The sequence below is a fragment of the Silurus meridionalis genome, chromosome 24 (assembly GCF_014805685.1).
Source record: "Silurus meridionalis isolate SWU-2019-XX chromosome 24, ASM1480568v1, whole genome shotgun sequence".
NCBI lineage: Eukaryota > Metazoa > Chordata > Actinopteri > Siluriformes > Siluridae > Silurus > Silurus meridionalis.
In genome coordinates, this window is record NC_060907.1 from 17468577 (window position 1) to 17483491 (window position 14915).

Here is a 14915-nt window from a genome sequence, read left to right on the forward strand (position 1 = left end):
TAGGCTATACGGAAACTTCTCTCATTCGTGTGACCCTTTCTAATGTATGGTTGTGTCTTTTTTTTGTCAGAGAGATAGCTAATATACACTTATTATTAACAATGGCATAGCTGAACAGGTGTACAATAAATGTACCCTATCTGAAAGTCTGCTCTGATTTGAAAAGCCTCTGAAAAGCCATGCATTATTTTAAAAAGCAAACAATGCATCAGAAGAGGGTGTGAAATTGACCCCCACATACAAACAAAAACACCATTCTTGCTATGTTATATAGAACAGAGCAGTAAAGAAAGGTCATAAAAATTAAAAAAACCTTTCTTTCAGCTTCTCCCATTAGGGGTCGCCACAGCGGATCATCCGCATGTTTGATTTGGCACGTTTTTACACTGGATGCCCTTCCTAACGCAACCCTCCCTATTTATCGGGGCTTGGGACCGGCAGTAAGGCTTGAGCAACCCTAAAGGCTGGGGTTGGTTCCATGAAAGGTCCTAAAATTTTCTTAAATCTCCAAGTGTTTATCAGGGTGTGGCAGAGGGGGTCTGGTTGAGTGCCGGTTTCTAAAGAAGTGAGTGGTAACAATCCAAAACCTGTGTAAAAGCTCCATCAAGGTGTTTTCTGTTATACTAAGCAGCAGAATGAAAAGAAGCTAACAAGATGAAAACCTCCAAAACAACCAATCAGTTCCTCTCTGACGCTCAGTACTCAGTTATTTATCATAATGAGATTCAAGATATTGTTGAAAAATTGATGAGAAAAAGAAGTGTGATGCAGGAAAAAAAAAAAGGAAGCTAAATGGTCACTTCATCCTGAGAAAGAATTATGGAATAAAGGCTGCAGTCATTCAACATGTGCAACCTGTTCAAAATCTGCTAATACCTTGGCACAAATCTGTCCCCTGTGTGGTCCCCAGTTTGTCATTCACATAAAACGGCTTGAATAAACAACTGACCTTTCGAAATTGTTCTGAAAATGACTCGGTAGCAACCTGCATTTGTTCCAGATTTGTACAATCCTGTGGAAGTTCTAAGAGGCTGTGCGTTATAATTATTTTTTCATTTCTTGTTTTCTTGTGATGCCACCATGCCCGCTGCCACAAACAGTTATGGTTATTTATCCAGGATGCTGCCTCTGGAACATGCTCTGTGTCTGCGTGAGAGAGACAGAAGCTGAAGCATATTAGAACAGCTCAAGGTAGCTAAGCCACAACTAAATGCCACCACTTTCTGTATCTTGTGGGAAGAAGGCTGGAGGTTACTCTATCTGAGAAAGACCCCAAGGGACAGTCTTCCTCTTTATCTCTTTCTTTCTCTTGCATGTCCCTCACCTTAGTGTTTCAGGGAAGGCATGAAAAAAATATACCCTTTGCAGAAACAAATGGGTGAAAAAATTTTTTTAGATACACTTGGGCTTCAGTTAGAATAGATTCAAACCAACTCAACCATCTTCTTATTACTTTCTGAGAATCTGAGAATAATGCATGAAGTGTTTAGACCCTAAACAGCTCACATTCATAGTGATATATGCTACCATATCTAGCAGCAATGAAATTTCACAAAATGACATATTGCCACATGCTATCACTGTACCACACTTGAACTAACTGAGCTGTTTAAAAAAAAAAATGCACCCGAGACAATAGGTCCAATTAAAACAACCTAATTTTAGTAATTAGGTGTGTACTAATACTTTTGTAAACTAATTATATGTTAATACACCGATTGAACTCTTGCGCGGTGTGTTTGTGAGAAGCTAAGCGATATACAGACCGATACAGGTACCTATACCACCACTGACCACTAGTAGGTGACACCACTTCCTGCACCTTATCTGAAGATGTCTAGAGGTAACTCCTATGAAAAAAATAAAATAAAAAAATGTTTAAAATGTTGAATCATCACAAATGTTAATAATAATAAACAGCATTAATAAAAAAATTATCAGCAATTATGCATTTCTTCCCCCAAACCGTACTGAAATTTGGCCAATACCGTGAATTAAAACCTGTTTACCGTTAAAACCTCTATGTTAGACCATCATAAGAAATTCAATGTTTAATATTATTACTTTTTTTCCTGGAACATTCAATCTAATTCTACCCCAGGACATCTGGGACCTTGCGAACCAAGCAACGTGACTTCCCATGCATGCATCATAATCCGTTGCACGTATAGATTTGATAATTTTCCTTTCATTATTAATATCTATATTAGCTTGTGGTAACATGATCTTTAATTAGTTGTGTATTTCCACATTAAATTGAATTTATCACTTCAAAAGCAACTTTTTTTTGTGTGTTGTTTGATTGAGTAGTGATTTGGTGGATGACAAACTAAGCACATCACTTCGACCCTTTTTCAACCCCCTGAACCCAATAATTTCAAAACCAGGACTAATTAATTTGATCTAGAGCTCTTTAGAACAAATTTGTAACAGGTATGATTGGCTCTTTCTTGGGCATGGATGAGTGTGCATCAAAAAGTCTCTTTGTTCTTTAGCCAAGCATTTTTTTCTTTTTTTAGTGAGTGGGTACATTGTGCGTAATTGTGACTGTGAAGTTGAGCCAAACTGAACCAAACTGAACTGAACCAGACCAATGCCAATGGAAACCAGCCAAGTGTGTGAGTAGGTAACAGTAAAGCTGAACTGAACCAAGCTGTTGGAAAGTTCTGATTCTTTATTTCTCTACTTTGATTCAGGATGATGTTTTTGAATGGTCAAGGACTTGGGGGGCCTCATCACCTGATGGGAAAAGATCGGCTGGCTTCTTTTTGTTAACTACATAGCAGTGGCCTAGATCTTGTCAGTTTGATGCCACTTTTGATGCATGCCTTTAGTGGGGCGGGGGTGTTGGGGTGTTGAGAGTTCACTAAGAGATATAACACTGGTGAGTCCCAGAGGCTTCAGGGTACATGACCAAAAAGGGCTGAGTGACAAGACAGCAGGGCCTTCTGAGGTAGGCAACCAACCCTAAGCGCCTAGAAGATTTTCACTGTATCTGTCACCCAGTGTTAAAAAATGCACTCAGTCTTGCATTAAATACTGGGAAAAAAACTTTAATCTGGGACGGCTTTAACTTTTCTGTTTCTGGTGTCTAAACCTGGAGTGAGCTGGGACTCTTAAATAGTTGTACGCTTATTATTTACAGTGCAGGATTTTCGAGCTTTTCCATGGGGTTTTCTCTTTTCAATTAATTCATTTATTTGGACTTCAAATCACAGGAAAATGAGCTCCAGGCACAAGAGAGGCAACAACCGCGCCATAATATGTTCTTTCAACTGAGACAGTTTGCAACAAAAGATTTGCAGGAAGGAGGCAGCTGCATCACAGCCTGATTCAGTGCCTGAGGTCACCCTGAGAAGTGAATGTTGAACAGATTGGGGAAGCAGGTCATAAAAGACCAACTGTCATATACAACACTGTATTGCCAACAAAAAGCAGGATTTTTAAAAAGGGTCACTCATAAGCCAAAATAACTGAAGCAGTCTTTATTGCTGTTAGTCCCGCCTGAGAGTTTTCTACAGAGAGACATTACTATCCACCCTTTTCGGACTTTACAGGCTCATGAACATTTCACAGGAACCCAAAGAGTATGTCCAAAGTTTCCTGTTTAGGGCCATAGAGGTAAGAGAGAAACTGCTGTGGAAGTCTGGGAATTGAAATGAAGGGGATCAGTTAAGCTCTTGAGAGGAATTTCCTTTGCACCTTTTTGAAAAAGTTGGTCTAGAACAAAGAATTTGCCTCAATGATGGTAAAACAACAGATAAGGTGGTAATTGACAAATTAGGTAAGGCCTAATGGATAGATAACGACCAAATTGGCAGCAAAATTTGACCATTTTTTTTTTTGGAAGCAGCAAAGTCACCTTTAATGCTATTGATGGTTTAAGGATGTTTTGAAACTGTGAATGTTAAGTTTGTGTACATTTTTTTTTATGGGACAATTATCATAAATTTTATTAGGGGGCCTTCACATTGTCACAAGCCTGCATTTCCACCACATTTGGCCAGGTTCACACAGAGAGGCACTTGGTCTTTGACGTTTCATCGTGAAATTGCAAGATCTGCAACTAAATTCACAAGCACCTGCATAATCACAAAATAAATAAAAACCCATCAGTTCCCCCGATACCAACAGAAAAGAAGCTTCCTGAGGTAATTAAACGGAATCATCGACGCTGAGTAGTTTGGAGGGGGACCAATTTGTTAGAGCAGGACAACATGAAGGAGAAATCAGATTACAGTCAATCAGACCAGGATGACTGGCAGAGAAACGCAGCAAAGAAGACATTCAACGATACCACATTCAGTTGATCCATACTTCCCTCTCAATCTACAGAAGGATGGCAGCAGAAAATGGCATTTAAAATTATGCCAGGAAACACAAAAATACTTAAAACCCATGCACTCACCATTTACTCAGCTTTCTAGCTCTTTCATCTTCCAACATTGAAAAAATGCACTGAAGTGAGATGAACCCAACTTTTTTTTTAGTATGCAAAAGGAACTGCACAAGGTTCATTTCTTAGCAAAGACCTCAGAGCAAACGTCATAGGACGCACAAATATTTTCATCGAGACTATAGTTTGACGTTCACCATCAGCCAATGGCGGTTGCAATCATTTATTTCCTGTGATAAAATCTTTCCGGCAGTGTGAATTGTGAAACGATGACCGTCAAAAAACGATAGGAGACACGAACCTTCTTGACTAGACAATTTCAAATCACCTCAGAGAAAAAATTCGGACGGTACAGCAAGAAGAGAAACTTATTGAGTTATAGAGAGAAAATAAATGTTTGTATGATGTTTTTATTGTCAGTAAATGTCACAAACAAAATGAATGCTACAGAGCTTTTTTGTTTGTGCTAGCTACCGTTAGCAAGAGAACGGGTGTCTAGATTTGCCATGAATTAATGAAATAAAATGTCAGATGAGACTTTTCTTGTGTGCATCAGTTTTTAACTGTTGAACAGTCTGACATTATGACTGAGATCCTACAGTGTGGCATGAGAATCATGTTTGGACAAACAACAATGTTATTTGTTTGTGCTTTCTTTTCTCTGCGTTTCCTAGTTTTTGCCACTAGATGTCGCCAGTCTGTTCTTCACCCTAATTTGTTAGTGCTTTCACTCATGTTGTTAGTATTTTTAGTTGTAGTCTATTTTTCTATTAAGCTTTAAGAATTTTTCGTTTTTGAGTTTGAGTTCTGATCTGATTTTTTTTTTTTGTTTGACATTGTGGTCCCTGGGACTTTTTTCTTTTTTAGATCATTTGTGAAACATAAAAATAAAGAAATGGATTTTTTTGCCATTTCCAAGTGTGTCTTGTGGTTTTCACACCTTCCTATTTCAGACTGCTGGAGCTCCTGCCTCTCATGCAGTTGCCCCCGATTTGAACCCTGACAGTTATAATAAATACTACAGTACATATACTCAGCCGATGTTTATCAAATGTGCAAAATATTTGTCTTATAATATGAGCCTTATATCACAAAGGTTTCATGCTTATGTCTGCATGCCTTCAACATATTGTGAAACAGATCAGATCTCGCATATTTAAAATTGTAGTGTGTGACAATAATGAAAAAAAGCATTTGTTACCAAAACACCTATATAGGGACAAACCTATAGAAATGAGACTTGGATATATTTGAGAGTAGTCAATGTGCAGCTTGTACAGCAGGTCAAATGTTGGATATTGGTCAGTTATTCATTAAAAACAATGATTTTATTGGGTCAAATGGAAAAGAGAACCACAACATGCATACCATTTGTTCTGATTAGCATCATCAGTTGCGTTTCTGGATGATTTATGACTGTTTTGTTTTTTAAATACTGCGGTTTCTTCCAGCATAACATATGATGTAAAATAGATCAATAAATATTGAGCAGTACAGATTTGAGGATGGACTCTCCAAATAGTTCTAATAAGTGCTTGGCCGAGTGCCGATATGTCATGATTATGCTTGTCCCCTAGGCTTCATTAGCAAGAGAGCTTTATGTGCTATAAATCAATATAGATCTGGCCTCCCTAATCTCCTCATATTGCACTTCAGAGAACATGGAATTTTCTTTCCCCAACATAACTTGTTCAGTGAATTCGTTACTGTACATTTTCTACCTATTCCCTTACATGGTATACGATACCAATTTTAGTCTTAATCTGATTCTTTTTCATTTGGACTTTCACATAGGACACACACTCTCCCTGTTTGAGGTACTGTATGCCTGGCAAGTCCAAGGACTGCTGTAAAGGAGTGATGCATCATCATGTTTGTCTATAAATTAGAGAATGTTGTGTGCTATAGAGAACCAGCTAGGAAACTTCTTCAATCCCATTCAGGAAAGAAGGCAGGTTTGTGGCAAAATCCCAGAAAGCTAAAATGGTATTCATCCTTGTTCCAACAAAAGCCTAAATGGATAGAGCTGACCCACCACTTGATCTTAGCAACTCTACTTCATGACAGTGGCCATACTGGTTGCCATAGACACTTGTGGTTCTTTTTTTGAAGAGGACATCATGAAAATATAGCCATCTAGTCATTGTGAGACTGTTGACTTCCATAAGTGAAATGCCCATTCAAATTGCCTATGCTATGTCAAGCAAGGATGACCTGCTAGAATAATGAAGACATCACCATGTCCTTTTCAACTTCATAAGGCATAGAAGTAAATGTATTGAGTTATAGGGCTGTAAATAGTGGTCCACTTATTACCTCTATAATGTGGTAATCTAAAGTAATTGCTTGGTACGCCACATTAAATATTTGAAGCTAAGTGTTTCAAACCTGTTCCAGGAATCTCTAAGTTGGAATGGAAGATCTTGACTGACCTGCTACAGAGTTCTGACCTCAAACCGACCAAGTATCAGTTGGAATGCTGACTGTATTCCAGGTTTCCTCGCAGTACATCAGTGCTTGAATACATTTTCACAAATCTTCACATCCACACTCCAAAATGTAGCTGAACATCTTCCCTAAAGAGTGGAGGTTATTGTGGAATGGAATATTGAAAAAGTGCATATGAATATTAGAGTTTACAAAAGTTTAGTTAAAGTGTATATCTTCAGAAATTCATTCTACTTTAGCTCTTCAAAGAGATTGGACAAGATGGACAAATCTTTATACCCCATGTATATCAATTACCACTGGGAACCCATGACCTAATGAGTTCACCGGTTGTCTTTCTGTTGACAACTTATGTTATGTATTAAACAGTCCATACTGGGAACACCCTGAGATGATTTATCCCTTGTCAATGGCACTTAGATCCTTACTCCAAATGCCTAATATAGTTCAACCCTGTCTGAAATGCTACGTGTTTCAATTTAAATAATCAGCAAACACTTAAGAACCTATGATTTGATCATTGCAGCATGAACATTTTAAGTCTGCAAGAAATTACCTCAGAAGAATGCTGAAAAACTCACCCAACACATTGTTGAAACTTGGAAGGAAGCCTGGAATTCACCAGACTTGTTGAGGGAGCATAAGGAATCATTTCTTACCATGAATTGGCCTCCACAGAGTCCTGAGTTTTAGGAGACCTTTAGGAATTAATGCAAGAAAACAATGTCATGATGAATACTGGCCTTAATTAATGGCAAAGGCAGTGTAAATTCAGTATACAATAATACACATAGATCCCTAAACTGATTGGTGACAAAAATGGGGAACAAAGTTTGCTACTGGTTTTATGAAATAATGTCAATCAATCAATCAAAAAAAAAAAAAAAAAAAATATATATATATATATATATATATATATATATATATATATATATATATATATATATATAATTTGCATGTATTAAAAACCACAACATAATATTTTTTACTTATTTATTGATTTTTATTAATTACATTATATTTATATTTTATATTTTTCTTTTGCTTTAAGGTCATTTTTGTTTATCTTTCTATTCTTTTTGCAGATTTTCTCTTGTACGTCCAAAACCTTTAATTTTTGTATGTTTATACCTTAAATAATATACAATATAAGTTATGCTAGACTGCAAACAAAATAATCAAATAAAATTTAATACAAATATGTTAGCCAATATAGTAAAATAAAAGTGATAAATGAGCAGGTCAAAAACATATTTAAAAAAAAAATTCTTAAAATAAAAAAAATAAAATATTAAAAATAATTAAAGTAAACCTGTTTTTTATTTTAATTTGAATTATTATTATTATTATTATTATTATCATCATCATCATCATCATCATCATCATCATCATCATTATTATTATTATTATATTATATATGGTGTAATTTACCCAAATTTTTAATAAATTATTAAATCAATAAAATAATTGATTTACTTTCTTAAGGTTTATAATACATAATTACAAATCGCATTAAACACAAGGTTATAATCGTTATTATAGCTAGACATGTTATGCATGTTCCATACTCTATATGATTATGTAGATCTGCATTGCTTTTCATTGCACTTTGAAAAGAACCTTCAGAGGGTCACTTCAACCCATTTATTATTATTATACAAAGAACGAAATCATGGCATGTACCGGGTGTGCTCCTCAGTCAATTTTCCTAAAGCAACCTTCAATTTCGAACATTTCTTGCTTTACGCCCACACAAATACACACAAACACACACACACATACACACACAAAAGCACATGCACACCAAAAGTTCACATTATGCTGAAGGTCATGGAGGCGTCTCTGGCATCCTGCAGTTCTTAATGGATGCTGTTCTGATTTTTCTTTCTTTTTTTTATAGACGTGAAAATTACATCTTGAACAGCACTTTTTTTCATGTCTGACCTTCACTCTGCATTTATTCTCTCGAAAAATCTTGAAAATATATTTTTTTTTTTTTGGCCTTCATTTTGCATTATTTTGTTCACAGGCTATTTTTACTCCTCTGATCCTTTCATATTCTTAACTATCCATTGTTTATTCCTAAATATCCACACTAACATTATCACCATTCTTCTAAAAGCCTTTTCACCACTGCAATTGTTTGGACCCCCAGTGCAGAACCCTCTGCCTTTAGTTATAAGGAAGCAATCGCCCCCAACTCTTAGTCCCCAAATTTCCCTTTTCCTTACGTCGATCCGAAACGATGCAATTCTCAAACCAGACAGCAATTGCGCTGCTCGGGATGCTCTTGATGGTCTCGCTGTAGAACGTTGTGAGGATGTGTGGTGGGAGCTAAAGATGCATCTCGGCTTTCAATGTTAGGGAGTTGGAATTGAAGGATGAGGTTCTCCACTAAATAATTTGTTGTTCCTGATGAGTCGTTGATGTTCAGGGGGCTCCAGTGTTCAGTATAACGATGCTGAAGGTAGCGTTCCTGATCTAGACTGCCTGTTTTCCAGAGGGAGGTGTTCAGGACCGAGAAGCTGGAAGCTAGTGTTGAATGCTGATCTCAATGAACAGCATTTGTAACTATGAATCCTTATGAAAAAAACAGCAAGAATAATCATCTAGAATAGATTTACTTTAGATTAGCTCCAACTTTATAGTAATTGTTCCAAATACAAGTACAGGGTCAATGGAGTGCAGCAATCTAATCACATTGCAGGCTGAAAATAATGTCATTGGTGACCTGTTGTGTAGAATCTTGTCACGTTAAAATTTCTGTGAAACTGTTCAAAATATGACCTGAATACTGTGCTAAACTCTGTAAAAAAAAAACCACAGTTATTTGGAAAATAACCAGATCAGCGTTTTCATTTCACACCTTCAAGCAACTCAGCAGATCAGAATTGGATTGGAAGCTGCAAATCTTCTCAATAGATTGACTCAAATTTGATTTAAAAACTCAAACATTTTCCTGAAAACCAGCCCCCCGTGTATTTCCAATCGATTACAGATGAACAAATCTGGTCACTGAGACATTTTTCCAATAAACACATTGATTGATCTACATAAATGGAACCAAATTTTACTGTTACAAATGTTACATAATTCCCCTTTCAGATTGTGTGATGGTTAGTTTTTTCTGTTTGTTTAGTTTTTCCCCCCATGGTTTCTGTCATTGTTTTTATTGCCATATTGGTACTTGATTGTACTCTTTTTGTTTGTTTCCTATTTATATCTTTCGTGTCCTAGATTCAGTGTGAAGTCTTATTATGCATTTCTTATCATGAATTCTAAATCCTTGCTTCTTTTTTTTCTAGTTTTGTGTGAATGGATTATATCTGTTTGTCATTGCTTATATGTTTCTCTTTCTGGATTTATGTTTATGATAATGTTTGACTAATTGAGCAATCAATACACAAATCTCACTGCGGGTTAACGTGAGGACATTTTTGCATAGAGTCAAGCAAGTTTTCCAGATGGATCCTAATGCCAGTGAATCACCAAATGAGTTACTCAATGACGTCTCATGCCTGTGAAATACCAAGTGTGATTTTTTTTTTTCCTATAGTGCCAAAGTTGGTCCTAAATCGAGGTGATTGTGGTGAGTGAGTTCTCCCAAAAGAGTCAAAAACCAGTGGCTGTCTGATTCGAGTTTTCCCATTTGAGCAAAATTTTAGACAAGTAGACTTAAATTCCTGCTACTGAATTCCTAAATAATAACCCAAGCAGGTTTTCCCAATGAGGTCAAGTTTTACTCGATCATTTGAGTTGGTTTTGTGATGATTATAGAGCCAAATTTAAATGGTAGCAAGTCCCAATGTATTCCACTAGATGGAGTTTTACTAGATCTTTTAAGCTGTTATTTAAATTGCTCAGAAAATTTGGAAAGTAGAGATGAGAAATCTGAATCTGTAAACGGATTCAAATCCTTCTGAATCACTCAGCGAACGGATCAGAGTCTTACAAGTTCCTTGAGTCAGTAGGGATTCTGCCTGCTTTTGCCATGGAAGTCCACTAGAGAGCACTCACAGGATCCTTCACCAAATCCTTGGACTGAAGAATCCCACACAGAAGTCCTTTAGATCCGGTTGTTTTTCAGATGTATCAGCTAGGACACTTTCAGGACCTGAGAAACTGAGTCTCTTGAACAACTCGGTCAACTAATTATTGCTTTATTACTTGCTAAAAACAACGTAGAATAACTAAACAGTGTATGTGATTATTTGCATTTATATATGTTGTTGTTGGTAGCAAGATAACAAGGACTTAATCCCGAATCATAAAAAGAATCAGGTTACGATGAATCCGGATTTGCTCAACTGAACTGAACTGAATTTTATCTGTAATCTTTACATCAGATATGTTTAAATTACATTTGCTGAAACAACCAGCAATTAAGGGTTAAGTGCCATTTTCAGTAAACCAGTAGTTGTACTGGGTTTTGGACTCACAAGCTTCTAATTAGACACGACGAATTAATGCAGCGCTGTAAATGATTTGATGGCTACTTACCAGTTTTACTGAGTATCAAAGATTTAAGCTACTTTTACTGTCTACTTTTACATTTATGATTCAATTTACAATATGTACCTTTTTTTGCGACTACGACTGTCTGCCATGGCTTATTTATTCAGCAGAAAATGTACTTAAATTTAATTTGTGCATTGAAAAATAACGGTTCTTCTGCTTTGTGACATACTGAGATTTTATTTGATCTTTGAAAGATCGCTTTACTTTCTTTTTTTTTTGGACCGACTTGTGAGATCTTTGTTTGCTTATGAAAATTTGTGTTTATCAGCCACAAGGGTGTTATGAAAGGCAGGTACTGATGTAGGTGAGGAGACCTGGGGTGCAGTCAGTGTTCAATTCATCCCAAAGGTGTTCAGTGGGGATGAGATCAGAGCTCTATAGCAGCAAGATCTTCCTCTCCAAAGCATGTAAACCAGATCTTCAAGGAGCTCACTGTGTGCACAGGGGCATCGCCATGCTGGAACAGGTTCGGATTTCCAAGTTCAAGTAAATGCAAAATTTTATTAGAGCGCATCCAAAGACGTCCTGTACAATTGAGCGCCTCCAGTTTGGGAAAGAACCACATACAGCAGGAGAGGTCAGGTGACCCAATACTTTTGGAAATATAGTGTATATACACAGTGTATAAATACAGTGGCGGGCCATGCATTAGAAAAATCTAACATCCACATACACGTACTGGAAGCAGTGCAGCCAAGAGAAATGCTACGAAATGAAGAGAAGAAACTGTTGGGAATAAATTAATAAAATTTTATGAAACTATTTTCTTCAGGAAGAGACTGTTTTTTGATTAGCTAACGTGATAGGTGCATGGCTCATTGTATCTTATTAAAAAAAAAAAAAAGGTAAGTAACCATAATAATAATTACAGTCCATCATTCAGAATATCATCAACCTGTTTTTGTTTCTTCTTTTCCTCTTCACTTCTCTGAGGAAATCCCTGACTGTGAGTGTTTGTGTGTAGGTGTGTGTGAGTGTGTGTGTGTGTGCGTTCTCTCTCGAGGTGCTAATGTGCTAAATTTGGCTCTGCACAACAGCTGGCCGACCAGTGAGACGAGACAAGACGAGACAAAACGTGGTGTGCGTCTAAGAAATCGAGGATAAAACCACAGGAGGATGTTTCATCTGTTCACTTCGCTGTTTCTGATGACTTCACATCGTCTTGGCACATTAGCCTGAGTGTTTTTTTTTTCCCCAACTGGACCATCATCTGCTGGGAAACTACGGTTATTTCACTGCATTTTCAACCAATAAAAGTATCGAAAACTTTGTATTGAATGGCATACAAAAGAAAAATGAATAGAAATAAGTTTCACAACTACAAGTCAAATAAACACTGATCTACGACTTCCCTACCCATAGCAAAAGCCCTCAGATCTCCCTGTCTGGTAAGTGAAGTGTTCCTGGAACAACATCATATCCCCAGACGACTATGCCATCATCTATTCACAACAAGGTCTCGAGCTAATGATACGAATTTCAAGAAAAAAAAGCCAGCAGTTGAATTGAAAAAGAGTTGCAGGATAACACGAAAGCAGCAAAAACAGCAGTAATGCAGAACAATTATGTTTTTGAACCGCCCCATTAATCCAACCCCTGGAAGATAAGCCCAAATAAACCCATGGAAACAAATCAGGACGGTTATGGAATGATGATGTTTGGTCTAAAAAAAAAAAAAAGGGGAACAATTTGGCAAGATTCAGAATTGTTTATTTGGGACACGGACAAAAGTTTGTAGATGCCTTACCAAGTTTGCTGAACATCCCATTCCACATTTAGCTGTTATAACACCCTGCACTCCTTTTACTAGATTTTGGAGTGTGAAGTTCATTCCAAAGTTGTTCAACAGGGTTGAGGTCAGAGCTCTATAGCATACCACTTAAGACCTTCAACCCCATGTAGAGCAAATTTTCATAGAGCTGGCTTTGTACACGGCGGTATTGTCATGGACGGAACAGATTTGTGAATTGGAGTTGAAGTGAAGGGAAAATTTCGTTCTACCGCATCCAATAGCAATCGTGCGTCTCCAACTTTGCAGTAACAGTTTGGATCGTGTATGGCTACAAAAGCCAGGTGTCCCAATACATTTGTTTGTATTATTCATGCTGAAGGTGATACAACGTGACGAAATGTATTACAGTCAGACAGTCATAAAATTCAGCAAAATATAAATGAAAAATGTGGGGTTTTTTATGTGCATGTAGTGTGTGATTTCGGTCAAATTTTATGTTTCTAAATTGAAGTACAGTTACAGTACAGGGACCTGTTTTTTTTAGATATTGCATTATATCAAATATCGCAATCTTTCAGATATCACGGGGGCTTTTGGAACATAACCCCCCCAATGTCTGAGAGATTGCTGTATTATTTCATTGTCATTTTCCTACTTGTCTCGCTGTCTAACAACAAACAGAGAACATGGATATTATCATATAGAATAAAACTAATATAGAAATATAATTAAACATACATTGTGATCATTGTGAATGGTATACAACAGTTGTTGATACAAGGATCACATGTATGAAGAACACAGTAATGTATGGGACTGAGACCTGAAGAATCCGTTACCCACAATAGTGATGTTTTAAAAAGACAATAATGGCAAAAATGCAGCCAAAGTAACTTATGAATGCTCTGCCTGGCTAAGCACTACTCCTGATTTAATGGGAAGTGAGGATTTTGAAATTGGGAGTGCATCAGAGCAAGGCTTGTAACCTTGGGGGAAATTGAAGACACTTTATCCAAAAGAAGTGGCAAAGGCAACCGCAATGCTGCAAAATCCCCCCCTTACCGCTTAGTGTAGAAATCTCAAAGGTGTAACTGACAAGAACATGCCCTTGTTAATGCTCATGTACATCTGTGGTCATATTTACAGTTCGAAAACATTCTTTGTCTATAATATATAGTAGAAAAAGGTTAAGATGTTGGACTTCAGCTCAGAAGGTTGTGAGTTCAAATTCCACCACCAGTTAAGCTATGTCTAGACTAATCTGGGTCAATTTGAAATGTCGATAAAACGGTCCAGTTTCCTTTTCCCGGTTCACACTGCGAAAAATGGCGTTTTGCATGAGTGTGGACATCTGCCGGGGCCCTCGAGCGAGGCCCTTCAACCTCGACTGTATGAATGAGAGAATCGTATGTCTCACTAATTGTGTATTTAGTTGTAGTGTGTAAGAGAGTATTCATTTCCTCACCTTCGAATCAGAAGTAGTAGTATTTGGACATATTTTGGAATAGTTTTAGTAAATAGATGTAATAGAAATATAATTCTCTATCAGTCTCCAATTCTATAAATCTGAATTTAAATCAGTGCATATGATTTAATATTTGTATAAAGTCAAACATACACATTTTAATCAAATTTGTCGGTAAAAATATATATTTTTTCTATTTGCTGAGATTCAAAACTCTTATTTCTAGAACAATCTCAATTCGATTCACACTCAGAGGTACAGGAACAAAGAGCCAACCAATGTCCTAAAAATATCTTGTTTTTTTGCTGTCCTGGCCGATTTATCCAGGCACACAAAGGCAGTTTAAAAGGTCAGGA

General features: G+C 36.8%; 1 long non-coding RNA gene across 1 annotated transcript in view; it reads left to right on the top strand.

Moving 5' to 3' along the window:
• LOC124378311 overlaps positions 1-12635 on the top strand; it is an 89707-nt gene extending 77072 nt beyond the window's left edge. The window contains exon 3 of the long non-coding RNA XR_006924200.1: positions 12400-12635. This is a non-coding gene — a long non-coding RNA (uncharacterized LOC124378311). The remainder of the gene's footprint in view (positions 1-12399) is intronic.
• Positions 12636-14915: the final 2280 nt, after the last annotated feature.